The sequence below is a fragment of the Cetorhinus maximus genome, chromosome 7, assembly GCF_964194155.1.
Source record: "Cetorhinus maximus chromosome 7, sCetMax3.hap1.1, whole genome shotgun sequence".
In the NCBI taxonomy this organism is placed as follows: Eukaryota; Metazoa; Chordata; class Chondrichthyes; order Lamniformes; family Cetorhinidae; genus Cetorhinus; species Cetorhinus maximus.
This window is the reverse complement of record NC_135885.1, coordinates 1,023,469-1,049,954: the sequence shown is the minus strand read 5'-3', so window position 1 is coordinate 1,049,954 and position 26,486 is coordinate 1,023,469. Positions and strand designations below refer to the sequence as shown.

The 26,486-nt window shown below is 44.5% G+C and overlaps 1 protein-coding gene across 2 annotated transcripts in view; it reads left to right on the top strand.

Annotated features, from left to right (window-relative positions):
* The first annotated feature begins 482 nt into the window (after positions 1-482).
* Positions 483-26,486, top strand: part of LOC144682524 (arfaptin-2-like) — a 66,980-nt gene continuing 40,976 nt past the window's right edge. The window contains exon 1 of one of the 2 annotated variants that reach the window (XM_078544920.1): positions 483-629. The gene's annotated coding sequence lies outside the window, so the exon portion shown is untranslated. The remainder of the gene's footprint in view (positions 630-26,486) is intronic. The other variant, XM_078544916.1, reaches the window with a different exon arrangement.

The window sequence follows — 26,486 nt, the reverse complement described above, 5'->3', positions numbered from 1 at the left end:
CCCCCCTCTCACCCCCACCCCCACCCCCCTCTCACCCCCACCCCCCTCTCACCCCCACCCCCCTCTCACCCCCACCCCCACCCCCCTCTCACCCCCACCCCCACCCCCCTCTCACCCCCACCCCCCTCTCACCCCCACCCCCACCCCCCTCTCACCCCCACCCCCACCCCCCTCTCACCCCCACCCCCACCCCCCTCTCACCCCCACCCCCACCCCCCTCTCACCCCCACCCCCACCCCCCTCTCACCCCCACCCCCACCCCCCTCTCACCCCCACCCCCACCCCCCTCTCACCCCCACCCCCACCCCCCTCTCACCCCCACCCCCACCCCCCTCTCACCCCCACCCCCACCCCCCTCTCACCCCCACCCCCACCCCCCTTCTCCCGGGTTTGAATATTTTTCTTTTTCTCTCACGTTCCGAATTTCTCTCGGTTCCGCCATCTTTTCCCGGTGACCTTTGCCCCCAGGTTTCCGGTGACCCGGTCAATGTTGTCGTCATTTCCTGGCGGCGGCCGGTTCGGCTCCGGGACCGAGAAAGAAAACCGGAAACAGTGACCGCCACTGACCGCCCCGGACAGCGGGACTGACCACCCCGGACCGCGGGAGTGACCGCTCCGGACAGCGGCCGGTGAGAGAAAGAGGAGAGGAGAAGGGGAATGTATGGGGGAGGGGGATATGGGGATTGGAATATACAGGGGCAGGGGGCATTTGGCAGGGAGCATATCGGGGGAGGAAGGGGGGGAGGATGAGTGGAGGAAGGGGGGGAGGATGAGTGGAGGAAGGGGGGGGAGGATGAGTGGAGGAAGGTGGGGGAGGATGAGTGGAGGAAGGGGGGGGAGGATGAGTGGAGGAAGGGGGTGGAGGATGAGTGGAGGAGGGGGGGGAGGATGAGTGGAGGAGGGGGGGGAGGATGAGTGGAGGAAGGGGGGGAGGATGAGTGGAGGAAGGGGGGGAGGATGAGTGGAGGAAGGGGGGGAGGATGAGTGGAGGAAGGTGGGGAGGATGAGTGGAGGAAGGGGGGGGAGGATGAGTGGAGGAAGGGGGGGAGGATGAGTGGAGGAAGGGGGGGAGGATGAGTGGAGGAAGGGGGGGGAGGATGAGTGGAGGAAGGGGGGGGGAGGATGAGTGGAGGAAGGGGGGGGGAGGATGAGTGGAGGAAGGGGGGGGAGGATGAGTGGAGGAAGGGGGGGAGGATGAGTGGAGGAAGGGGGGGGGAGGATGAGTGGAGGAAGGGGGGGGAGGATGAGTGGAGGAAGGGGGGGGAGGATGAGTGGAGGAAGGGGGGGGAGGATGAGTGGAGGAAGGGGGGGGAGGATGAGTGGAGGAAGGGGGGGGGAAGGATGAGTGGAGGAAGGGGGGGGGAAGGATGAGTGGAGGAAGGGGGGGGAGGAGGATGAATCAGGCTAAATATAGGAGGACCACAGGGGAAGTGAAGAAACTATTACAAAAAGCAAGGAGCAAGCATGAAAAGAGGCTGGCAGTGAACTTAAAAGGGAATCCCAAGATCTTCTATAAGCATATAAATAATAAAAGTGTGGTAAAAGAAAGAAGGGCCAATTAAGGACAAAAAAAGGGACTTGCATGTGGAGGCTGGAGAAATAGCGGAGGTGTTGAAACGAATACTTTGTATCTGTCTTTACAAAGGAAGAACTTTCTGCCCAGGCTGAATTGAGAGAGGAGGTAACTGGTACACCAGAAGAACTTACAATCGAGAGGAAGGAGGTGTTGGAAAGGCTATCTTTATTTAAAATAGATAAAGTTCCAGGACTGGATGAGATGCATCCAAGGTTACTGAGGGAAGTGAGAGTGGAAACTGCAGAGGCACTAGTGATAATCTTCCAGTCTTCCTTAGACACAGGGGAGGTGCCAGAGGACTGGAGAATTGCAAATGTTACACCCTTGTTCAAAAAGGGGTGCAAGGATAAAGCTGGCAACTACAGACCAGTCAGTTTGACCTCAGTGGTAGGGAAACTTCTGTAAACTATAGTATGGGATAAAATCAATCACTTAGACAAATGCAGGGTATTTAAGGAAAAGAAGCATAGATTCATTAAGGGAAAATCATGTTTAACTAACTTGCTGGAGTTTTTTGAGGAGGTAACAGAGAAGGTTGATCAGGGCAATGTTGTTGATGTGGTGTATATGGTTTTTCAAAAGGTATTTGATATGTTGCCACACAACAGATGTGAGCAAAATTCTAGCTCATGGAATAAAAGGGTAAGGAGGCACTTAGATAAGAAATTGGCTGAGTGACAGGAAACAGAGAGTAGTGATAAATGGTTGTTTTTCAGATCGAAGGAAGGTTTTTAGTGGAGCTCCCCAGGGGTCAGTGTTGGGACCCTTGCTCTTTCTGATATATATTAATGACCTAGACTGTGGTGTGCAGGACATGATTTCAAAACTTGCAGATGATACGAAGATTGGAAATGTTGTCAGCTGTGATGAAGATAGTCTTGAACTTCAAAAGGACATAGACATGTTGGTGGATTAGGCAGACAAATGGCAGATGAAGTTCAATGCAGAGAAGTGTGAGGTGATTCATTTTGGCAGGAAAGATATGGTGATACTGTATAAAATAAAGGGAGAGACTCTAAAGGAGGTGCAGGAACAGAGGGACCTCGGTGTATATGTACGTAAGTCATTGAAGATGGCAGGGCATGTTGAGAGAGCAATTAATAAAGCATATAGTATCTTAGGCTTTATTAATAGGGGCATTGAGTACAAGAGTAAGGAGGTCATGTTGAACTTGTATAAGGCACTAGTTAGTCCTCATCTGGAGAACTGTGTCCACTTCTGGATGCCATAATTGAAGGATGTGACTGCGTTGGAGAGAGTACAGAGGAGGTTCATAAGAATGATTCACAAGATGAAGAACTGTATCTATGAGGATAGATTGGAGAGATTGGGACTGGTTTCTTTGGAGAAAAGAAGGCTGAGAGGAGACTTGATCAAGGTATTCTAGATCCTGAGGGGTATGGATGGGGTAAATAGAGAGAAATTGTTCCCACTCAAGAGAACATCAAGAACTAGAGGGCACAGATTCAAAATAATTGGCAAAAGGAGTAAATGTGATGTGAGGAAAAATGTTTTCACCCAGAGGGTGGTTGGAGCCTGGAACAAACTTCCTGAAAGGGTGGTGGAGGCAGGTTCAATCGAGGTAGTCAAAAGGGAATTGGATTGCTACCTGAAAAGAGAGAATGTGCAAGGTTGCAGGGATAAGGCAGGGGAGTGGGAATAGGTGGAATGTTCTTTCAGAGAGCCAGTGCAGACTCGATTGGCCGAATAGTATCCTTCTGTACTGTTTAGATACATGGAGAATGGCTACTGAGCAGAGTCACAGAAGTCAGCTGATGAACTTTTAACAAAAGAATAAAACATTTATTCTGCAAGAAAAGATGAACTATATTACAATACTCCTTCACCCACAACTATACCTTTATAGATATATACAGATTTGTAAGGATGACAGGTTACAAAAGCTATCTTATACTCTAATGCTAGGTGAGACGGTGGTATTGTCATTGGGCTACTATTCTAGAGACCCAGGGTAATGCTCTGGAGACCTGGGTTCCAATCCCGCCACAGCAGATGGTGAAATTTGAATTCAACAAAAATCTGGAATTAGAAGTCTGATGATGACCATGAATCCATTGTCGATTGTTGTAAAAACCCATCTGGTTCACTAATGTCCTTTAGGGAAGGAAATCTGCTGTCCTTACCTGGTCTGGCCTACATGTGACTCCAGACCCACAGCAATGTAATTGACTCTTAAATGCCCTCTGAACAGGGCAATTAGGGATAGGCAATAAATGCTGGCCTAGACAACGATGCCCACACCCCATGAACAAATTAAAAAAAACAATAAGTACACAGTCCATGAAAACCAATAGGTGACCTGTGGTCAGACACACCACACTCTGAAACCAAGTGACAGATGCCATCCCAGACAGATGCTATGGATCTTTCACAAGCCGTTCTCACTTTAAATCTGCTTCCTGTAGCTTTCTCTCTTCAAGCTTGGAGTCTTTCTCTGCACCTCACTCTTAACTTCGCTTAACAGGACCTTTTCCAGGTTACTACACTTCCTTTGACTAGAAGGTCTTCTTGGGATTTTCTCCTGTTTCTGTCTCTCTTCTTGACTTTGAGACCTTTCTTTAGCTTGGGGCTTGTTACCTGTCCCTACCCAGGTGTTTCTTCCAACTGCTGTTTTTTGTGTGTGGGTGTGTGTGTATGGCGGGGGACGGGGGTCTCCCTCTCTGGACCCCTATTGCTAGGCAACAGCACAATTTAATATTCTACTCTTGTGTTTGCTTTAACTTCTCTTTAGGAGTTGTAAATCTCAGTCGAAATGCAGGCACTCAAACTGCTTTTCGACTTGCTGCCTTCTCTCAAAGATGAAACTAGGTCCCAGGTTTCACCTTTTAGCCCACAAATAGAACAAAATACTAAACTTAAAGATATAGCTTATTCCTAACGCCCAAATACACATATAATTTACTTAAACTATCTCTATTTCCTAACATATGTTAAACATTCCATACAGATCACAAGGCCAATCAAGAGGTGCTTGAAATTGCAAGGACAAAAAGAACTCTTAAGTAGTGACATCCAGAAAATGTCTGTATTTCTGCCATTTTATCAGAGCTGGAACGCTACAGAGATCTCTGCTAGTGGGCAGCAGAAAGAGGGGTCAATCTCATCGTAGCTGGATGATGGAAGTCACAGAGCGGTTGCAGACGAGCAAATGTGGATGTGTGAGGATGGTGTAAGAGTGTGACATACCGTGACAGCAGATGTCCTGGTAGGAGTAGCAGCAGCAGTGAGGATGATGGTGGGACTGTTTCTTGAATTGCTGGTGTGATGAAGGGGTTTCCACTATGGTGGTAGGCTGCTTATTGGCCAGCCCACACTCTGTTTATTTCTCTAGGTCCTTTGCTCTGTAGGTTTCATTAATGAAGCTGCTGAACAAATCCTGTAATTGGTGACTAATTCTGCCCCTGACCATGGCAAGGTCAACCTTGCTCACTGTCTTACCTGAATAAATTGTCTCAAATTGCACATACCTCCAACAGCAATTAGACACACAACAAGCTGAGTGCCTCTTGGATCATGCTGTGTAACAGAAAGCTCCCTCTGTGACATACAAACATCTTGCTACCTGTATTGCATGCTGCCTCACCCCTCCCTGTTTCTGTAACCTCCTCCAGTCATACTCTGCAGTCCCCTAATGCATGCCTCATCCTTCCCTCTTTCACCCACCATTAGTGGCTGTTCCTTTAGCCTCTTGGGCCCCACACGTTGGTATTCCTGCTTGTAACAGTCGTCTGTAGGATTGCGTGTGAAGAACAGGAATGCAGTTTGCCAGTATCAGGCTTTCTCACTGTCTATTCAGGGTAAGGGTCACTCACTGTGTAACTGTACAGACTAGGACCAGGAAACTCTAAAATACTGTATTAAATTTATGGTTTAATTTGCTAAACCATAAAATTTTAATCATTAAGTGAATTAGTATTAAGAATAATAACAGAGCAGTTTGAGAGGCATTGATTAAAATTAATAGTTTAAACAAGATAGTCACTAGATTATGTAAAAGGGAACAGAGATTTTTTTCTTATGTTATGAATGAGCACCTGAGACCTGTTGCTTGTAATTCCTGTGCATGTGGGAACTCCAGGACGCTTCATGTGTGCTGGGGGTCCATGGTATGTAGGAAATGTCTTCAGCTGCTTGAGCTGGGGCTCAGGATTTCTGAGCTTGAGGGGCAGCTGGAATCACTGCAGAGCATCAGGGAGGATGGGAGTTTCCTGGATCGTATGTTCCAGGAGGCGGTCACCCCAAAGGCATTAAAAGGTCAGGATAGTAAGTGGGTAATCGTAGGTGGATGAGTAGGAAGAGACAGGAAGAACAGGGATCTTCAGGGTGTGTGCCACTCTCCAACAGATCCTCAGCTTTTGGAGACTGCCGGGAGTGACAACACCCTGAAGGAGTACAGTTCAGACCAAGGCACCAATGGACATGGGACTGCAGAGGAGGGAACAGCTAAGTGTAGAAATGCAGTCGTTATAGGAAATTCCATAGTTATGGGAATGGACAGGCATTTTTGTAACTGTCATCGTGAGTCCCATATTATGTGTTAGCTCTGTTAGGAAATAGAGATAGTTTAAGTAAATTATATGGTATTTGTATTTTATATTTTTTTCTATTTGTGGGTTAAAAGGTGAAACCTGGGATCTAGTTTCATTTTTGGGGGAGACAGCAAGTTTAAAGTGGTTTGTGTACCTGCATTTCTAATGAGTTTTACGACTCCTGAAGAGAAGTTAAAGCAAACAAAAGAGTAGAAATAAACTGTGCTGTTGCCTAGCAACAAGGGTCGAGAGAGGGAGACCACACTCCCCCTCCACACACACACACACAAACACACAAACACACACACAAAACAGCAGTTTGGGTGCTGTTGGAAGAAGGTGCCAGGACAGGCAGGACATGAAAATGAACAGATAGCAGGTTCCAAACTAAAGAAATTCCCAAAATCCAGGAGAGTGGAACAGGAGAAAGTCCCAAGAAGACCTTCTAGTCAAAGGAAGGACAAGAACCTGAAATAGGTCCTGTTAAGTGAAGATAAGAGCCAGGGGCATGAGGAAGGCTCCAGGCTTCAAGCTTAAAGGAAGAAAAGCTACAGGGAGCAGATTTAAAATGAGGGGCCAAAAGATCCAAAGGGACGGCTGAAGGTCTGTAACTCTTTGCTATGAGGCATAAGAAGCAATGTTGTACTGGTGACGGCTGAGTCAGTGAGAGAGAGTGCGTGGAAGACAGCTTGAACATACATGATGACTTGGGCAAGGAACATCAGAAGGAGAGTTCGAAACCCTGGCGGGTGGACCCTTGCACAAGGCATCTCAGAGAAAAGTTTGGGAGAAGATTCCAAAGCGAGTTGTTGGAGAGTGGAGATTGGAAACCCTCATGTGAAAGATGGAGTTCAGTGAGACCAGTCGGCTCACAGGGTGACAAGTGTCAGGGGGGATTTGATGAGGGATCTATAGCAGCTGGTTGGGGTGGCATCTGTCACTTGGTTTCAGAGTGCGGTGTGTCTGACCACAGGTCACCTATTGGGTACTTACTGTGGACATTAGAGTATGAGTTGCCTTTGTACCTTGTGTTGTCCTTACAAATCTGTATATATCTGTAAAGGTATAGTTGTGGGTGAAGGTATATTGTAATATTATTCATCTTTGAGCTTAATAAATGTTTTATTCTTTTGTTAAAAGTTCAGCGGCTGACTCCTGTGCCTCTGCTCAGTAGCCACTCTCCATGTATCTAAACAAACAATAAAAGTTAGGATCTATCAAGCTGGGCTCCACCTTGGGATCTGACTTGTCCAGGGGTAACCTCAGCTGGGATTGTAACAACTCCCTGATTTCAAGGGTAAAGGACATCCTGGTGAGGGTGCAGAATATTCTGCAGGGGGAAGGGAATCAGCTAGAATGGTTGACTATGTGGGAGGTAGGATTAGTAAGTTTGCAGATGACACAAAGATTGGCCGGGTGGTTAACAGTGAGGTTGAGTGTCTTGGGCTACAGGAAGATATAGACGGGATGGTCAAATGGGCAGATAAGTGGCAGATGGAATTTAACCCTGAAAAGTGTGAGGTGATACACTTTAGAAGGAGTAATTTGACAAGGAAGTATTCCATGAACGGCATGACACTAGGAAGTTCTGAGGAACAAAGGGACCTTGGCGTGTGTGTCCATAGATCTCTGAAGGCAGAGGGGCATGTTAGTGGGGTGGTGAAAAAAGCATATGGGACACTTGCCTTTATCAATCGAGGCATAGATTGCAAAAGTAGGGAGGTCATGTTGGAGTTGTATAGAGCCTTGGTGAGGCCACAGCTGGAGTACTGTGTGCAGTTCTGGTCGCCACATTATAGGAAGGATGTGATTGCACTGGAGGGGGTGCAGAGGAGATTCACCAGGATGTTGCCTGGGATGAAACAGTTAAGTTATGAAGAGAGGTTGGATAGACTTGGGCTGTTTTTGCTGGAGCAGAGAAGACTGAGGGGCAACCTGATCGAGGTGTACAAGATTATGAGGGGCATGGACAGGGCGGATAGGGAGCAGCTGTTCCCCTTAGTTAAAGGGTCAGTCACAAGGAGACACAAGTTCAAGGTGAGGGGCAGGAGGTTTAGGGGGGATGTGAGGAAAAACGTTTTTACCCAGAGGGTGGTGACAGTCTGGAATGCGCTGCCTGGGAGGGTGGTGGAGGCGGGTTGCCTCACATCCTTTAAAAAGTACCTGGATGAGCACTTGGCACGTCGTAACATTTAAGGCTATGGGCCAAGTGCTGGTAAATGGGATTAGGTAGGTAGGTCAAGTGTTTCTCACGTGTCGGTGCAGACTCGATGGGCCGAAGGGCCTCTTCTGCACTGTGAGATTCTGTGATACAGCACCTATACATTCCGTCCTGGTGAAAAAACCCAAAAAGAAAGGTCAGTCAACTGTGACTGACAAAGGAAGTTAAGGATTGTCTAAGATTAAAAGAAAAGGCTTATAAAGTTGCCAGAAAAATTAGTAAATCTTAGGATTGGGAGGTTTTTAGAATACAGCAAAGGAAGATCAAGATACAAGTAAAGAAATGGAGAATAGAATATGAATGCAATCTAGCAAAAAACATAAAAAACGGACTGTGAAAGCTTCTGTAAGTATGTGAAAAGTTTAGCTAAGACAAATGTGGTCCATTATAGGCAGAATCAGGAGAATTCATAATGGGGAATAGAGAAATGATGGAGAAGCTAAATAATTACTTTGTGTCTGTTTTCACTGAGGAAGATACAGGAAATCTCCCAGATTTAGAGATCGAAGGGAGAATGAGGAGTGGAAGGAAATTAGTATAAGTAAGAAGGTTGTATAGGAGAAATTAGTGGGACTGAAAGTTGATAAGTCCCTGGGACCTGATATTCTGCATCCCAGAGTGTTGAAAGAGGTTGTTACAGAGATAGTGGATGCATTGGTGATCATTTTCCAAAATTCTATAGATTCTGGAATCGTTCCTGAAGATTGGAAAGTCGTAAATGTCACCCCACTGTTTAAGATCAGAGGAAGAGAGAAAACAGGGAAAATGCTAGAATCTATTATAAGGGATGTGATAAATGGATACTGGGATAATCATGATCTGAGTTGCGAATGGGAAATCACGTTTGACAAACTTGTTGGAGTTTTTAATGAGGATGTTACTAACAGAATTGATAAAGGAGAGTAGATGGACGTAGTATACTTGGATTTTCAGAAGCCTTTTGATAAAGTCCCCTACAGAAGGTTGATTAGCAAAATAAAAGCACATGGGATAGAAGGTAATATCTTGGCATGGATTAAGGAATGGCGAACCGGCAGAAAACAGTAGGAATAAACGGTCATTCTCGCGTTGACAGGCTGTGGCTCATGGGGTACCACAAAGATCAGTACTTGGGCCCCACCAGCTGTTCACAGTATATATCAATGATTTAGATGTGGGGACCAGATGTAATATTTCCAAGTTTGCGGATGAAGCAAAGCTAGACAGGAATGTGTGTTGTGAGGAAGATGTAAAGCTGCTACAGGAGGATTTGGACAGACTTAGTGAGTGGGCAAGAACACGGCAGATGGAATATAATGGACGTGAATGTACTATAACCAAGTTTGCAGATGACACAAAAATAGGTGGGAAGGCAAGTGGTGAGGATGACACAGAGTCTACAGAGGGACATAGAAAGGTTAAGTGAATGGGCAAAAACTTGGCAAATGGAACATAATGTGGGAAAATATGAGACTATGCACTTTGGTAGGAAGAACAGAGGAGCTGAATATTATTTAAATGGAGAAAGACTGCAGAAAGCTGCAGCACAGAGGGATTTGGGGGTCCTTGTGCATGAATCACAAAAAGCTGCATACAGGTTCAGCAGCTCTTGAATGATATCATTGGTTTGGTCGAGTGGGTAGAGAAGTGGCAAATGGAAATCAATCCAGAAAAGTGTGAGGTGTTGCATTTGGGGAGGGCAAACAAAGCAAGTTACTCAATAAATGGGAAGTTATTGAGAAGGGTTGAGGAAGTGAGAGACCTTGGAGTGCATGTTCACAGGTCCCTGAAGGTGGCAGGACAGAAACATAGGCATCGAACATTGGAGCAGGCGTAGGTCATTTGGCTGTTCGAGCCTGCTCCACATTCATTATGATCATGGCCGATCCTCTATCTCAACACCGTACTCCCGCACTCTCCCCATACCCCTTTAGAGTCCAGAAATCTATTTCCTCCTTAAATATATTCAGTGACTTGACCTCCACAGCCTCTGTGGTGGAGAATTCTATAAGTTCACCACCCTCTGAGTGAAGAAGTTTCTCCTCATCTCTGTCCTAAATGGCCCACCCTGTATCCTGAGACTGTGACCCCTTGTTCTAGACCCCCCCAGCCAGAGGAAACATCATCCCTGCATCCAGTCTGTCCAGCCCTGTCAGAATTTTATATGTTTCAATGAGATCTCCTCTCATTCTCCTAAACTCCAGTGAATACTGGCCTAGTCAGCCCAAACTCACCTCATACGACAATCCTGCCATCCCAGAATCAGCCTGGTGAACCTTCGCTGAACTCCCTCTATGGCAAGTATATTTTTCTTTCTTGGATAAGGAGACCAAAACTGCACACAATACTCCAGGTGTGGTCTCACCAAGGCCCTGTACAGCTGCAGTAAGACATCCTTGCTCCTGTACTCAAGTCCTCTTGCAATGAAGGCCAGCATACTGTTTGCCTTCTTAACTGCTTGCTGTACCTGCATGCTTGCTTTCAGTTAAAAACAAAATACTGCGGATGCTGGAAACCTGAAACAAAAAGAGAAAATGCTGGAAAAACTCAGCAGGTCTGACAGTGTTTGTGGAGAGAGAAACAGAGTTAACATTTCGAGTTCATATGACTCTGAAGAAGGGTCATAGGGACTTGAAACATTAACTCTGTTTCTCTCTTGACAGATGCTGTGAGACCTGCTGAGTTTTTCCAGCATTTTCTGTTTTTGCCTGCTTTCAGTAATTGGTGTACAAGGACACCCAGATCCCTTTGTACATCAACATTTCTCAATCTATCTGCTATTCTGTTTGTCTTACTGAAGTGGATAACTTCACGTTATACTGCATCTGCCATGTATTTGCTTACTCACTTAACCTGTCTTAATCGCCTTGAAGCCCCCTAACACCCTTCTCATTGCTCACATTCCCACAAAGTTTTGTGTCATCAGAAAACTTGGAAATATTACATTTGCTTCCCTCATCGAGATCGTTGATATATAGTGTGAATAGCCTGGGCCCAAACACCGATCCCTGTGGTACCCGACTGATCACCATTCTGAAAAAGACCCATTTGTTCCTACTCTCTGTTACCCAATCCTCGATTTTACACACTAACCTCTTATGTGGGACTTTACCAAAAGCTTTCTGAAAATCCAAATACACCATATCCACTGGTTCTCCCTTATCTATTCTGCTAGTTCCGTCCTCAAAAATCTCCAGTAGGTTTGTCAAACATGATTTTCTTTCCATAAATCCATGTTAACTTTATCTAATCGCTTGGATATTTTCTGAGTGTCCTGTTATCGCATACTTTAACATAGAAACTAGGAGCAGGAGGAGGCCATTCGGCCCCTCGAGCCTGCTCCCCCATTCATTATGATCATGGCTGATCATCCAACTCAATAGCCTGCTCCCGCTTTCTCCCCATATCCTTTGATCCCTTTCGCCCCAAGAGCTATATCTAACTCCTTCTTGAAAACATACAATGTTTTGGCCTCAACTACTTTCTCTGGTAGCGAATTCCACAGGCTCACCACTCTCTGGGTGAAGAAATTTCTCCTCATCTCAGTCCTAAATGGTCTACCCCATATCCTCAGACTGTGACCCCTGGTTCTGGACTCCCCCACCATTGGGAACATCCTTCCTGCATCTACCCTGTCTAGTCCTGTGAGAATTTTATAGATTTCTATGAGATCCCCCCTCATTCTTCTGAACACCAGTGAATATAATCCTAACTGACTCAATCTCCCCAAATATGTCAGTCCCACCATCCCAGGAATCAGACTGATAAACCTTCGCTGCATTCCCTCTATAGCAAGAACATCCTTCCTCAGATAAGGAGACCAAAACTGCACACAATATTCCAGGTGTGGTCTCACCAAGGCCCTGTACAACTGCAGCAAGACATCCCTGTTTCTGTACTCGAATCCTCTCGCTATGAAGGCCAACTTACCATTTGCCGCCTTTACCGCCTGCTGCACCTGCATGCTTACCTTCAGCGACTGGTGTACCAGGACACCCAGGTCTCATTGCACATTCCCCTCTCTCAATTTATAGCCATTCAGATAATAATCTGCCTTCCTGTTTTGCTACCAAAGTGGATAACCTCACATTTATCCACATTATACTGCATCTGCCATGCATTTGCCCACTCACTCAGCTTGTCCAAATCACACTGATGCATCTCTGCATCCTCCTCACGGCTCACCCTCCCACCCAGCTTTGTGTCACCTGCAAATTTGGAGATGTTACATTTAGTTCCCTCATCTAAATCATTAATATATATTGTGAATAGCTGGGGTTCCAGCACCAGTCCCTGCAGTACCCCACTAGTCACTGCCTGCCATTCGGTAAAAGACCCGTTTATTCCAACTCTTTGTTTCCTGTCTGCCAACCAGTTTTCTATCCGTCTTAATAAACTACCCCCAATCCCATGCGCTTTAATTTTACACACTAATCTATTATGTGGGACTTTGTCGAAAGCCTTCTGAAAGTCCAAATAAACCACATCCACTGGCTTCCCCTCATCAACTCTACTAGTTACATCCTCGAAAAATTCCAGTAGATTTGTCAAGCATGATTTTCCTTTCATAAATCCATGCTGACTCTGTCCGTTTCTGCCACTGTTTTCCAAGTGCTCAGCTATTAAATCTTTTATAATGGACTCTAGAATTTTCCCCACTACCGATGTCAGGCTGACTGGTCTATAATTCCCTGTTTTCTCTCTACCTCCCTTTTTAAATAGTGGGGTTACATTAGCTACCCTCCAATCTGTAGGAACTGTTCCAGAGTCTATAGAATCTTGGAAAATGACCTCCAATGCATCCAATATTATAGGGCCACTTCCTTAAGTACTCTGGGGTGTAGACTATCTGGCCCTGGGGATTTATCGGCCTTCAATCCCATCAATTTCTCCAACACCATTTCCTACAAATACTGATTTCTTTCAGTTCCTCCCTCTCACTAAACCCTGTGTTCCCCAACATTTCTGGTATGTTATTTGTGTCCTCCTTTGTGAAGACAACCAAAGTGTGTATTTAGTTGGTCAGCCATTTCTTTGTTCCCCATTATAAATTCCCCTGTTTCTGACTGTAAGGGACCTACATTTGTCTTCACCAATCTTTTTCTCTTCACATACCTATAGAAACTTTTACAGTCAGATTTTATGTTCCCTGCAAGCTTGTTTTTTCTGGCCAATTTGTATGCCTCTTCCTTGGATCTAATACTATCTCTAATTTCCCTTGTAAGCCATGGTTTGGCCACCTTTCCTGTTTTACTTTTGCGCTAGACAGGAATAAACAATTGTTGCAGTTCATCCATGCGCTCTTTGAATGTTTGCCATTGCCTATCCACTGTCATCCCTTTAAGTAATGTTTCCCAATCCATCATAGTCAACTCACGCCTCATACCATCGTAGTTTCCTTTATTAAGATTCCAGACCCTAGTCTCAGAATCAACTACGCCATTCTCCATCTTGATGAAGAATTCTATCATATTATGGTCACTCATCCCTAAGGGACCTTGCACAACTAGATTGCCAATTATTCCTTTCCTTTCTCATTACACAATACCCAGGCTAGGATGGCCTGTTCTCTAGTTGGTTCCTCAACGTATTGGTCCAGAAAACCATCCCGTATACACTCTAGGAATTCCTCCTCTATGGTATTGTTACTAATTTGATTTGCCCAATCTATATGCAGATTAAAGTCACCCATAATTACAGATGTTCCTTTATTGCATGTGTCTCTAATTTCCTGTTTAATGCCATTCTCAACATCACCATGACAGTTTGGGGGTCTAAATACAACCCCCGCTAACGTTTTTTGCCCCTCAAGTGTTTCTCAGCTTTACCCATACAGATTCCACATTGTCGGAGCTAATATCTTTCCTCACTATTGCGTTACTTTCCTCTTTAACCAGCAATGCAACTCCACCGCCTTTCCCTTTTTGTCTGTCCTTCCTAAATACTGAATACCCCTGGATGTTCAGTTCCCATCCCTGGTCACCCTGCAGCCATGTCTCTGTAATCCCGACTATATCATACCTGTTTACATCTATTTGTGCAGTTAATTCATCCACTTTATTGCAAATGCTTCTCGTGTTAAGGCACAAAGCCTTAAGGCTTGTCTCTTTAACATTACTTGTCCTTTTCCCACTATTTTTCACTGAGGCCCTGTTTGATTCTTGTCCTTGATTTCTCTGCCTATCACTTTTCTTATCCCCCTTTCTGTCTTTTGTTCTTGTCCTTGATTCTCCCTCCTCTGACTCCTTGCATAGGTTCCCATCCCCCTGTCATTTTAGTTTAAACCCTCCCCAACCACTCTAGCAAATATTCCCCCCAGAACATCAGTCCTGGTCCTGCCCAGGTGTAACCTGTCCAGTTTGTACTGCTCCCACCTCCCCCAGAACCAGTCCCAATGCCCCAGGAATCTGAAACCCACCCCTTCCCACCATCTCTTCAGCCATGTATTCATCCGATATATCCTGCTATTTCTACTCTGACTGCAAGTGGCACTGGTAGTAATCCTGAGATCACTACCTTTGAGGTCCTACTTTTTAAACTTATTTCCTAACTCCCTATATTCTGCTTTTAGGACCTCATCCCTTTTTTTACCTATGTCGTTTGTACCAATGTGCACCACGATCACTGGCTGTTCACCCTCCCCCTTCAGAATGTCCTGTAGCCGCTCTGAGACATCCTTGACCCTAGCACCAGGGAGGCAACATACCATCCTGGAGTCTCGTTTGCGGCCACAGAAATACCTATCTATTCCCCTCACAATTGAATCCCCGATAACTATTGCATTCCCACACTTTTTACTCCTCCCTGTGCAGCAGAGCCAACCGCGGTGCAACAAATTTGGCTGTTGCTGCTTTCCCCTGAGAGGCCATTCCCCTCAACAGTATCCAAAGCAGTATATCTGTTTTGCAGGGGAATAGCCACAGGATATTCCTGCACTGCCTGCCTAGTCCTCTTGCTCTTCCTGGTGGTCACCCATTCCCTTCCTGCCTGTGGACTCTTAGCCTGCAGTGTGACCACCTCTCTATACGTGCTATCCACGATACTCTCCGCCTTGTGGATGCTCCACAGTGTCCCCAGCCACCGCTCCAGCTCCGAAACCCCGGGCTTCCAGGAGCTGCAGCTACAGACACTTTCAGCACACATGCTGGTCCACTGGAAATGTTCCAGGCTTCCCACATAGAACAGGAGGAGCACAACACAGCTTTGAGCTCTCCTGCCATGACTTACCCCTTTAAATTAAATTAAACCTTTTGGAAGATACTCAATATTAAATAATATCAATTACTCTCAGGCCCTTCTTCCCTGCTCCTCGTTGTTACAGAATATAGCCCTTACAAACGATGAACCACAAAATAAGACCTTAAAAACTATAAGCGATAAAAGTAGTAAATACTTACCCGACCGTACTCATGGTACTCAAAGGATCACCTCGTTCCCTCCTCACCAAACTCCCTCAGTCACCAAACTCCAACTTAAGCACTCTACTGCAACCCAAAGCAGCACTCCAGTGCAGACAAAGTCAGCACTGTAAGATGGCCTGTTTTTATACTCTCTGAAAACCTGTTTAAGCCAGTTATCTAATTAACTAGTAGCTACAAGCAGAGCCTGTATAAACCCTGTTTTGAAACTAGCCTAAAACTCACCTTCTTCCAACCCAAATAGCAACTTTTAGCTAATTACTAAATTAAAGAAAGACTAGACTTTAGATAGAAATTAACCCTTAAATTCCCTCAGTCACCAAACTCCAACTTAAGCACTCTACTGCAGCCCAAAGCAGCACTCCAGTGCAGACTCTATAATAGACTCTTGCTTTTTCCTTACTGAAGTTAGGTTAACCTGTCTGTAATTCATTGTTTTCTCCATTCCTCCTTTTAAAAATAATGGGGTTACATTTGCCACCCTCCAATCTGCCGGGACTGTTCCAGAATCTACAGAATTTTGGAAGATGACAACCAACACATCCACTATTTCCATGGCCACCTCCTTTAATACCCTGGGGTGTAGATTATCAGGCCCTGGGGGTTTATCAGCTTTTGGTCCCATTAATTTCTCTAGCACTATTGTTTTCGTAATACCAATTTCCTTCAATTCCTCCTTCTCACTAGACCCTTGGTTCCCTCGTATTTCTGGGGAGTTATTTGTGTCTTCCTCAGTAAAGACAGAACTAAAGTAGTTGTTTAATTGCTCCATCATTTCCTTGTTTTCTATGATAAATTCTCCCGTTTCAGACTGTAAGGGACCTACATTTGTCTTCACTAATCTTTTTCAGTTTACATACTTATAGAAGCTTTTATAGTCCGCCTTTATACTCGTTGCAAGTTTACTCTGATACTCTGTTTCCCCTCTTAATCAATCTCTTGGTCCTCCTTTGCTGAATTCTAAACTGTTCCCAATCCTCAGGCTTGCTACTTTTTCGAGCAACTTTATACAACTCCTCTTTGGGTCTAATACTATCCTTAATATCTTTTGTTAGCCATGGTTGGGCTGCTTTTCCTGTTGTGTTTTTGCACCAGAAAGGAATGTATAACTGTTGCAATGCATACATTCATTCCTTAAATATTAGCCATTGTCTATCCAACGTCATGCCTTTTAATGAATTCCCCAATTTGTCTTAGCCAACTCACACCTCATTCTAAAGGATGAAGTAGTCCAATCTGAAACGAGGGTCCTAAATCTTAACAAAGGAAACAACAAAGGTTTTTTTTTTAATTCACTCATGGGATGTGGGCTTCGCTGACTGAGCCATTTATTGCCCTTCCCTTCTCAAGGGCAACCAGGGATGGGCAATAAATGCTGGCCCAGCCAGTGAAGCCCACATCCCATGAATGAATTAAAAAAACCTTCGTAGTTTCCTTTGTTAAGATTTAGGACCCTCGTTTCAAATCGGACTAAAACAGAAAATGCTGGAAAAACTCAGCAGGTCCAACAGCATCTTTGGAGAGAAAGACAGAGTTAACATTTCAAGTCTGTATGACTCTTCTTCAGTCATACAGATTCAAAACTTTAACTCTGTCTTTTTCTCCACAGATACTGTTAGACCTGCTGAGTTTTTCCAGCATTTTCTGTTTTTGTTTCAGATTTCCAGCATCCGCTGTATTTTGCTTTTATTTCAGATCTGACTACTTTTCACTTTCCATCCTAATGAAAAATTCTATCATGTTATGGTCACTATTCCCTAAAGGACCCTGCACAACAAGATTATTAATTAAACCCTTCTCATTGCACAAAACCAAATCTAGGATAGCCTGTTCCCCAGTTGTTTCCTCAATACACTGATCTAAATAACCATCTCATACACACTCCAGGAGTTCATCCGCCACAGTATTATTGCTAATTTGGTTTGCCCAGTCTCTATGTAGATTAACATCACCCATGATTACTGTAGCATCCTTGTTACAGGCATCTCTAATTTTCCTGTTTAATTCTGTCCCCTACCTTACCACTGGCATTTGGAGGCCTATAGACAACTCCCACTAAGCCCCTTGTTGCTTCTTAGCTCCACCCAGACTGATTCTACATCTAGATTTTCTGAGCCAATACCCTCTCTCACTATTGCACTGATTTCATTCTTAACTAACAACACAACGCTACCTCCTTTTCCTTTTTGCCTGTCCATCCTAATGAGTACCCTTGGATATTCAGTTCCCAGCCTCGGTCACTCTGCAGCCACGTCTCCTAAATCACAATCATATCTTACCCATTTACATCTATTTGCTCTATTAATTCATCTACCATATTGCGAATGCTCCATGCTTTCTGATGCAGTGTCTTTAGACATGTATTTTTAACATTTTTACACATTTTTTTGTACTATGGCCCTACTTGCTGCCAGCCCTTGTTTCCTCTGCTGTCCACTTTTACTTTCTACTTTTCTGTCTTTCATTCCTATCTCTGTTTCCTCTCTAGTGTCTCTCCTCTCAGGTTCCCATCCCCCTGCCAATCTAGTTTAACCCTCCCCCACAGTATTAGCAAATACCCCTGCGAGGATATTGGTCCAGGTCCTGCTGGGGTGCAACCCGTCCAGCTTGTACAGGTCCCATCTTCCCCAGAACCAGTCCCAATGCCTCAGGAATCTAAATCCCTCCTCGCTACACCATCTCTCCAGCCACACATTCATCTGGTCTATTCTTCTATTCCTGATCTCGCTAGCACGTGGCACTGGGAGTAATCCTGAGGTTACTACCTATGAGGTCCTGCTTTTTAATTTATAGTTTCCTATATTCTGCTTTCAGGACCTCATCCCTCTTTGTACCTATGTCATTGGTGCCGATAGGGACCACAGCCTCTGGCTGTTCACCCTCCTGCTTCAGAATGTCCTGCAGCCACTCCGTGACAATCTTTATCCTGGCACCAGGGAGACAACATACCATCCTGGTGTCACATCTGCAGCTGCAGAAACATCTGACTGTTCCCCTTGCGAGAGAATTCCCGATCGCTATTGTTCTCCCACTCTTTTCCCCCACTCTGTGTAGCTGAGCCACCCATGGTGCCATGGACTTAGTTTCTCAGAGGAATGCATTAAGAGCTAAGTGCCCCAACAGCATCCAAAATGAAACTGTTGGAGAGGGAGATGGACCCAGGGGACTCCTGAACTGCCTGCCTAGTGGTTTTACTCTGTCTGGCAGTCACCTATTCCCTTTCTGCCTGTGCACTCTTTTCCTGCAGTGTGACCACCTCACTATACGTGCTATCCACGAAGATCTCGTCCTTGTGGATGCTCCACAGTGACTCCAGGCTCAGCTCCAGCTCCGAAACATGGATTTCGAGCGGCTGCAGTTGGAGACATTTCCTGCGCACATGGTTGCCCTGGACACTGGAAGTGCCCCTTACTTCCCACATTGCACAGGAGGAGCATTCCACTTGGCTGAGCTGCCCTGCCATGACTTACCCTTAAATTACTCCCTTTACTTTTACTTCCTCTAATTTAGAGGATATTAAGGACAGAAGAAATACTCACCAGTTCCTACTTACCAAGGCTGCTACTCTTCTTACTGAGGAAAGGTCGAATATGAAAGGATCACTTCCCTCCCTCTTCATCAAAATCCCTCTCTGAACAAACCCCAAAGCAGCACTCCAGTGCAGACAGGTGGTCAAGAAAGCAGATGGAATGCTTTCCTTTATTGGACGGGGTATTGAATACAAAAGCAGGGATATAATGATGGAACTGTATAAAACGCTGGTTAGGCTACAACTGGAATTTTGTGTACAGTTCTGGTTCCCACATTACAGGAAGAACATAATTGCTCTGGAGAGAGTGCAGAGGAGGTTTACAAGAATGTTGCCAGGGCTTGAGAATTGCAGCTATGAGGAGAGATTGGATAGGCTGGGGTTGTTTTCCTTAGAACAGAGGAGGCTGAGGGGTGACCTAATTGATGTGTACAGAATTATTAGGGGCCTAGATAGGATAGACAGGAAAGTCTTGTTCCCCTAGCTGAGGGGTCAATTACCAGGGGGCATAGATTTAAGGTGATTGGTAGAAGGATTAGAGGGGACTTGTGGAAAAACTTTTTCACCCAAAGGGTGGTGGGTGTCTGGAATTCACTGCCTAAGTTGATGGTTCGGCTGAACCACTCAACTCATTTAAAAGGCACCTGGATCTGCATCTGAAGCGCTGGAACCTGGAAGGCTACAGACTGGGTGCTGGAAAGTGGGATTAAAATGAGCGGCTAGTTTATTTTTTCTCTTTTTGCCTGGCGCAGACACAATGGGCTGAATGGCCTCTTTCTGCACTGTAACTTTTCTGTGGTTCTACAAGTGACGGATGGAATTTGACACAGAAGTGTGAGGTGATGTATTTTGGCAGAAAGAGTAGAGAGAGGCAATATAAACTTAATGGGACAGATTATATAGGGATAGGGGAACCTGGGGGTTCATGTTTTTTTTTCTTTATTCTTTCATAGGATGTGGGCATCACTAGCAAGGCCAATATTTGTTGTCCATCCTTAATTGCCCTTGGACTGAGTGGCTTGCCACAACATTTCAGGGGGCAGTTAAGAGTCAACCACATTGCTGTGGGTCTGGAGTTACATGTAGGCCAGGCCAGATAAGGACGGCAGATTTCCTTCCCCAAAGGACATTAGTGAACCAGATAGACTTTTTATGACAACCGGCAATGGTTTCATGGTCACCATTACTGAAACTAGCTTTTGATTCCAGATTTTATTAATTGAATTTAAATTCCACCAGCTGCCATGGTGAGATTTGAACCCTTATCTCCAGAACATTAGCCTGGATGTCTGGATTACTAGCCCAGTGACATTACCATGGTGCCCCCAAATAGATCTTTGATGGTGGTAGCACATATCATGAGAGTGGTTCACGAAGCCAAGCATATTTGATCTTAGGCTTCATAAATAAAAACATTGAGTACAAAATAAGGAGAGTTTTGCTGAAGCTTTATAAAACTCTGGTGAGGTCACAGTTAAGATCATGTGAAATATCGAGTCCAGTTCTGATCACCACATGAGGGTCCTTGAGAGGGTGCAGAGGAGATTTACCAGGATGATTCCTGAGATGGGGGATTTTAGTTACAAAGTTAGGTTGGAGAAGCTGGGGTTGTTCTCCATGGAGCAAAGGAGATTGAGGGAAGATTTGATAGAGGTGTACAAGATTAAACTAAATAGTCAATGGCGGGGCAGGGGAGGAGGGGGAAAAAGAGTTCTCATGTAAGGGGAGATTTGGAAAGTTAAAGAGGAAGGACAAGGCAATAGTGCAGGGTAGCAATATGGATAATGATAACCAGAGTGTGACAGAAGGGACAGTATTCAAACAAAAGAGTGCACCAGCAAATATGGTCAACAGGGAAAAATGGCTTTAAACTAATGGGAGGGGGTTAGGTTCGGTAAAGGGAGATTTAGAAATCCAAAGAGAAAAGTTGAGGCAATAGAGAAGTACATTGATGTGGGTAAAGACAAGCTGAGTGGGACAGGTAGCAACAGGAGTTTAGTGCATCAGAGAGTAACGTCCATGCATGGAATAGTATTAAAAAATAAAATTGAAGTCACTTGATCTGAATGCGAGGAGCATCCGCAGTAAGATAGCTGAAGCAGTGGTACAAATAGAGGTAAATGATTTAGATCTAATCACCATAACAGTCACATTCACCAGCAGCTCTCTTCCATCCGAAGTCCCCAGACACGGTCACCACCGACAAGGCGCATGTCTATGAATCCTCTCTCACTTAGGCCATAACAGTCCTGATGGCATAGAATCCCCAGATACTCCTGTCTCCAATGCCTTTAAATAGTCTAGTGAACTCTTTCTGCCTTCAATGTTCTGTCCTTTCCAATTGTACAGCACAGTGGTTACAACATGACCAAAGTTGGAAAATAAATATTCCAGGGTACACAACATTTTTAAAAGACAGACATAATGGAAAAGGAGGAGGGGTAGCCCTGATAATGAAGGATGGCATAAGGACATGAGTGAAGAAAGATCTTGGCTCAGAAGATCATGAAGCAGAATCAGTTTGGTGGAGACTGGGAAAAGCAGGGTTCAGAAAATGCTAGTGGGAGTAGTTTATAGACACCCTAACAGTAGTTATAGCATTAGACAGAGCATTAAATAATCAATTATTGGAACTTGTAACAAAGGCAATGTAATAGTTATGGGGAACTTTAATCTTCATATAGACTGGACCAATCAAATTGCCAGAGGTGTTTTTGAAGATGAGTTTGTAGAATATTTCTGTGACAGTTTTCTGCGACAGAAAGGAAACTGATGGACAAGATTTCACTTTTTAAAACGTGTATTGTAACAAGCCAACTAAAATTGGCATAATTCAAACATTCATTAGCAGGTGAAGGAAATTTCAAATCAAAAAAGGTTAATTTCACTTTACCGCCTCACATACCTACAAGCACTCGCATCACTTCCTATACCAACCTGGGACCACGTGCAACCTCACAGTCTTTCCAATTTAGCCTCCATTTTGTAGGATTTCTCACATCTTCCTATCTAACCGTTTCAACCCTTGAGTCGCATTTACCAGCATCCGTATTCCATCTGAAGTCCATGGACACGGTCGCCACTGAGAAGGTGCATGTCTACGAATCTTCTCACTCGGGTCACAGCAGTCCTGATGGCACAGAATTCCCAGAGACTCCTGACTGCTAGCCCTTTAAATGGTCTGGTGAGCTCTGGCACCGCTTCCACAGCAACATTGGGTCTTGCCAATCTGCAATCCCTTGTTCTTTATGTCTTCTGTGTTCTGTCCTTTCCACATGGAGTAACACAGTCTCTGCTTTATTCTCAAATCTGTTTCAATACCAGGATCTGTTTGAAAACTACCAAACAGAAATTGTTTCATTGAGAGAGAGAACCTTGCTTTGTTCTCTCTTTGTACCAATTCCCAGGGTTCTGAATTGTCTGTCACAGACAGGTTGAAAAAAAAACACTGCAATTAGCTTTTTATGTACCCTTTGCTTCTTAGCTGTTCATTCCCATGGTAACCTCAGGTCACATGGGCATATATTGGCACCTAATGATGTCATAATCAGAAAACCAATTAACCCTTATTCAAAAAATCATCCCAGTCCACTTTGTTCTTAAAGGGATATCACACCAAAAGAAAATACACACTTTTGCCAGACATGGGGTCATCAGAAACAGTGAACTTCAACAAAGTCATAGGTATGAGGGGAGAGCTGGCTAAGGTTGATTGGATAAATAAACTAAAGGCTGATGGTAAATAATCGATGGGAAACATTTTAAAGAAGCTATTCAAAATGTTCAAAAAAAATGCGTTCCATTGAAGGTAGAAAAGATCCATCTGTGGCTCACTAATGAGGTTAAGGATAGTATTAGATTATGTTATGATCCCCCTAGAGATCAATAACCTTTTAAAAAGAAATGAATCCCCACAATGCCAATGGAAAGAAAACTGCTGGAGAAGACTTCACTTTTTAAGACCTTAACTGAACCAACTAAAATCAACATAATTCAAACATTAATTAACAGGTGAAGGATATTTCAAACAAAAAGGTACATTTCACTTTAAACAGTCAATAAAGATAAGCCTCACATTACTTCCTGCACAAATGTGACATCACCTGCCATCTCTCAGTCTTTCCAACTCGGCCTCCGCTATGTAGGGTCTCTCACTTCCCACTCAATCGTTTTGGTCCTTGAGTCGCGCTCACCAGTAGCCATATTCAATCTGAAGTCCCTGGACACAGTTATCACTGACAAGGCACACATCTATGTACCCTTCCTGACTCAGTTCACAACATTCCTGATGGCACAGAATCCCCAGAGACTCCCCCCTCCATTCCTTTTAAACAGCCTAGTGGGCTCTGGTAACACTGAGACAGTGGCACTGGGTCTTGGCTAACCCACAATCCCTTGCTCTTTCTGCCTTCCATGTTCTGACCTTTCCAGTTGTACAACACACAGTAACACAGTCTCTGCTCTATTTGTTGAGATCAGCTTCAATACCAGTATCTGTCAAAGACTACCAAACAGAAAACTGTTCCATCAGACAGAACCTTACTTATTTCCTGTTTGCACAAATTCTGTGTTCTGAACTGCCAAACAGAAAACAGAGGCTGATCCAAACCCACTGCAATTAGCTTTCTATTTACCAGTTGCTTCTTAGCTGTTCGTCCCCAGGACAACCCCAGGTTACGTGGATATTTCTTGATACCTAATGATGTCATAATCAGGAAACCAATTAACCCTCATTCAAAATACTCCCCAGTCCATTTTGTTCTTAAAGGGATCTCACACCCAAAAGAAAATAATCCTTTCCAAAGCACAGCAGCCAAAACAATTAAAAGAAGAGGCGTTTAATATTGCAAAAAATAGTAGCAAGTCAGAGGATTTTGAGTCTTTTAGAAACCAGCAGAGGCCCATCAGAAAGCTGATAAAAAGGGAAAAAATAGGATGAGAGTAAACTAGCCAGGAATAGAAAAACAGATTGTAAGAGCTCTTTCAAGTATACAAAAAGGAAGGGATTAGCTAAAGTAAATGCTGGTCCCTTAGAAACAGAGACACGAGAACTTATCATGGGAATAAGGAAATGGCAAAGATATTGAACAAATATTTTGTGCCTGTCTTCGCAATAGAAGGCACACTTTGCATCCCAGAAATAGAGGGTAACCAAGGGACTAATAAGAGTGAAGATATTACATAAATTAATATCAGCAGAGAAAAAGTACTGGAGAAACTCAAGGGACTAAAATCTGACAAATCCCCAGGACCTGATGGCTTATATCCGAGGGTTCTAAATGAGATAGCTGTAGAGATGGTGGATGCGCTGACTATGATTTTCAAAAATTCCCGGGATTCTGGAAAGGTGTCAGCAGATTGGAAGTTAATAAATGTAACACCGCTATTCAAGAAAGGAGGAAGGGAGAAAACAGGGAATTACAGGCCAGTTTGCCTAACTTTAGTCAGGAAAGTACTGGAATCTATTCTGAAGGAAGCCTTAACAATGCACTTGCAAAAGCAGAGAATAATTATGTGGGAAATAGGAGGTAATATCAGAGACGAATACCAAGGTGCACAGAATACTGGGAGAGACCGTAATAGATTAGAAAATAATAAATTATTAGGTGGGTTCAGAGTAAGGAAGAAAGTAATAAAGTCCAGATTGGGGTTGGTGTTTGTGTATGTGAATGCACGGACAGTGAAGTTTGGTGAATTACAGGCGCAGATTGCCACATGGAACCATGTTGTGATGATAACAGAGACCTGGTGCAAAGAAGGACAGGACTGGGTGTTAAATATTCCTGGATACAAGGTGTTCAGGAAAGATAGGAAGGGAAGGGAAGGGGGAGGGGTGGTGGTATTGGTTAAGGAGAGCAGTGCAGTGCTGGAGAAAGAGGATGTCCCAGAGGGCTCAAGGACAGAATCTATTTGGTTGGAGCTAAGGAATAAAAAAGGCGCAATTACATTTCGGTGTAGTCTATAGACCACCAACTACTGAGAAAGATGTAGAGAAACAAACTTGCAAGGAAATTACAGAGAGGTGAAAAACATTAGAGTAATTATAATGGGGGACTTAAATTATCCAAATATAGACTGGGATAGCATCAGTGTAAAAGACAGGGAGAGGGGAAAGAGTTCTAGATTATGTTCAGGAGAATATCCGACAGCGGTATGTTTCCAATCCAACAAGAAAGGAGGCGCTGCTAGACCTGGTTCTTGGGAAAGAAGTGGGCCCAAGTGGATCAAGTGTCAGTAGAAGAACATTTAGGGGACAGTGACTATTGTGTCACAAGGTTTAGTCTGACTATGGAAAAGAACAATGAACAATCCAGAGTAAGAATAATTAACTGGGGGGAAAGCCAACTTCAATGGGGTAAGTATGGATCTGGGCCGAATAAGTTGGAGTCAAAGGTCGGCAGGAAAAATGATAGTGCTGGAAAAGCTGAGCAGGTCTGGCAGCATTTAAGCAGCGAGAAGGAGAGTTAACGGTTGGAGCCGAATGGACGTGGGGAAGATGTTTCCATTAGTGGGATAGACTAGGACCCGAGGGCACAGCCTCAGAGTAAAGGGAAGACCTTTTAGAACAGAGATGGGGAGAAACTTCTTTAGCCAGAGAGTGGTGAGTCTATGGAATTCATTGCCACAGAAGGCTGTGGAGGCCAGGTCATTGAGTGTATTTAAGACCAAGATAGATAGGTTCTTGATTGGTAAGGGGATCAAAGGTTACGGGAAGAAGGCGGGAGAATGGGGTTGAGAAACTTATCAGCCATGATTGAATGGCGGAGCAGGCTCGATGGGCTGAATGGCCTAATTTCTGCTCCTATGTCTTATGGTCTTATGGAAATCTTCGGAACTGTAAGTTCGCATTGAGAGAAAGTCTTTAATTTTTTTTGATCAATTTTCCCTGCTCTGTCCTTGTTTGCTGTCATATGTTTGAATATGTCTGGCCCTCCCTGGCACAGTCTGGTTATTACCTGCATCACCACCTTGCACTATTGACTTATCCTTTCACTTAACTTTCCAAATCTCCCATTACGAGAATAATCCCCCCACCACTATTTAGCTTAAAGCCCTCTTTGCATTACGGTGCTCTCTAATTATTGACCCTCCGACAGTGCAATGCTTTCTCAGTGCATCTGCTCCGACAGGGCAGCACTCCCTCAGTACTGACTGCCCCCCCTCCCCCCTCCCAACAGGGCAGCACTCCCTTGCTACAGGCCCACCGACAGGA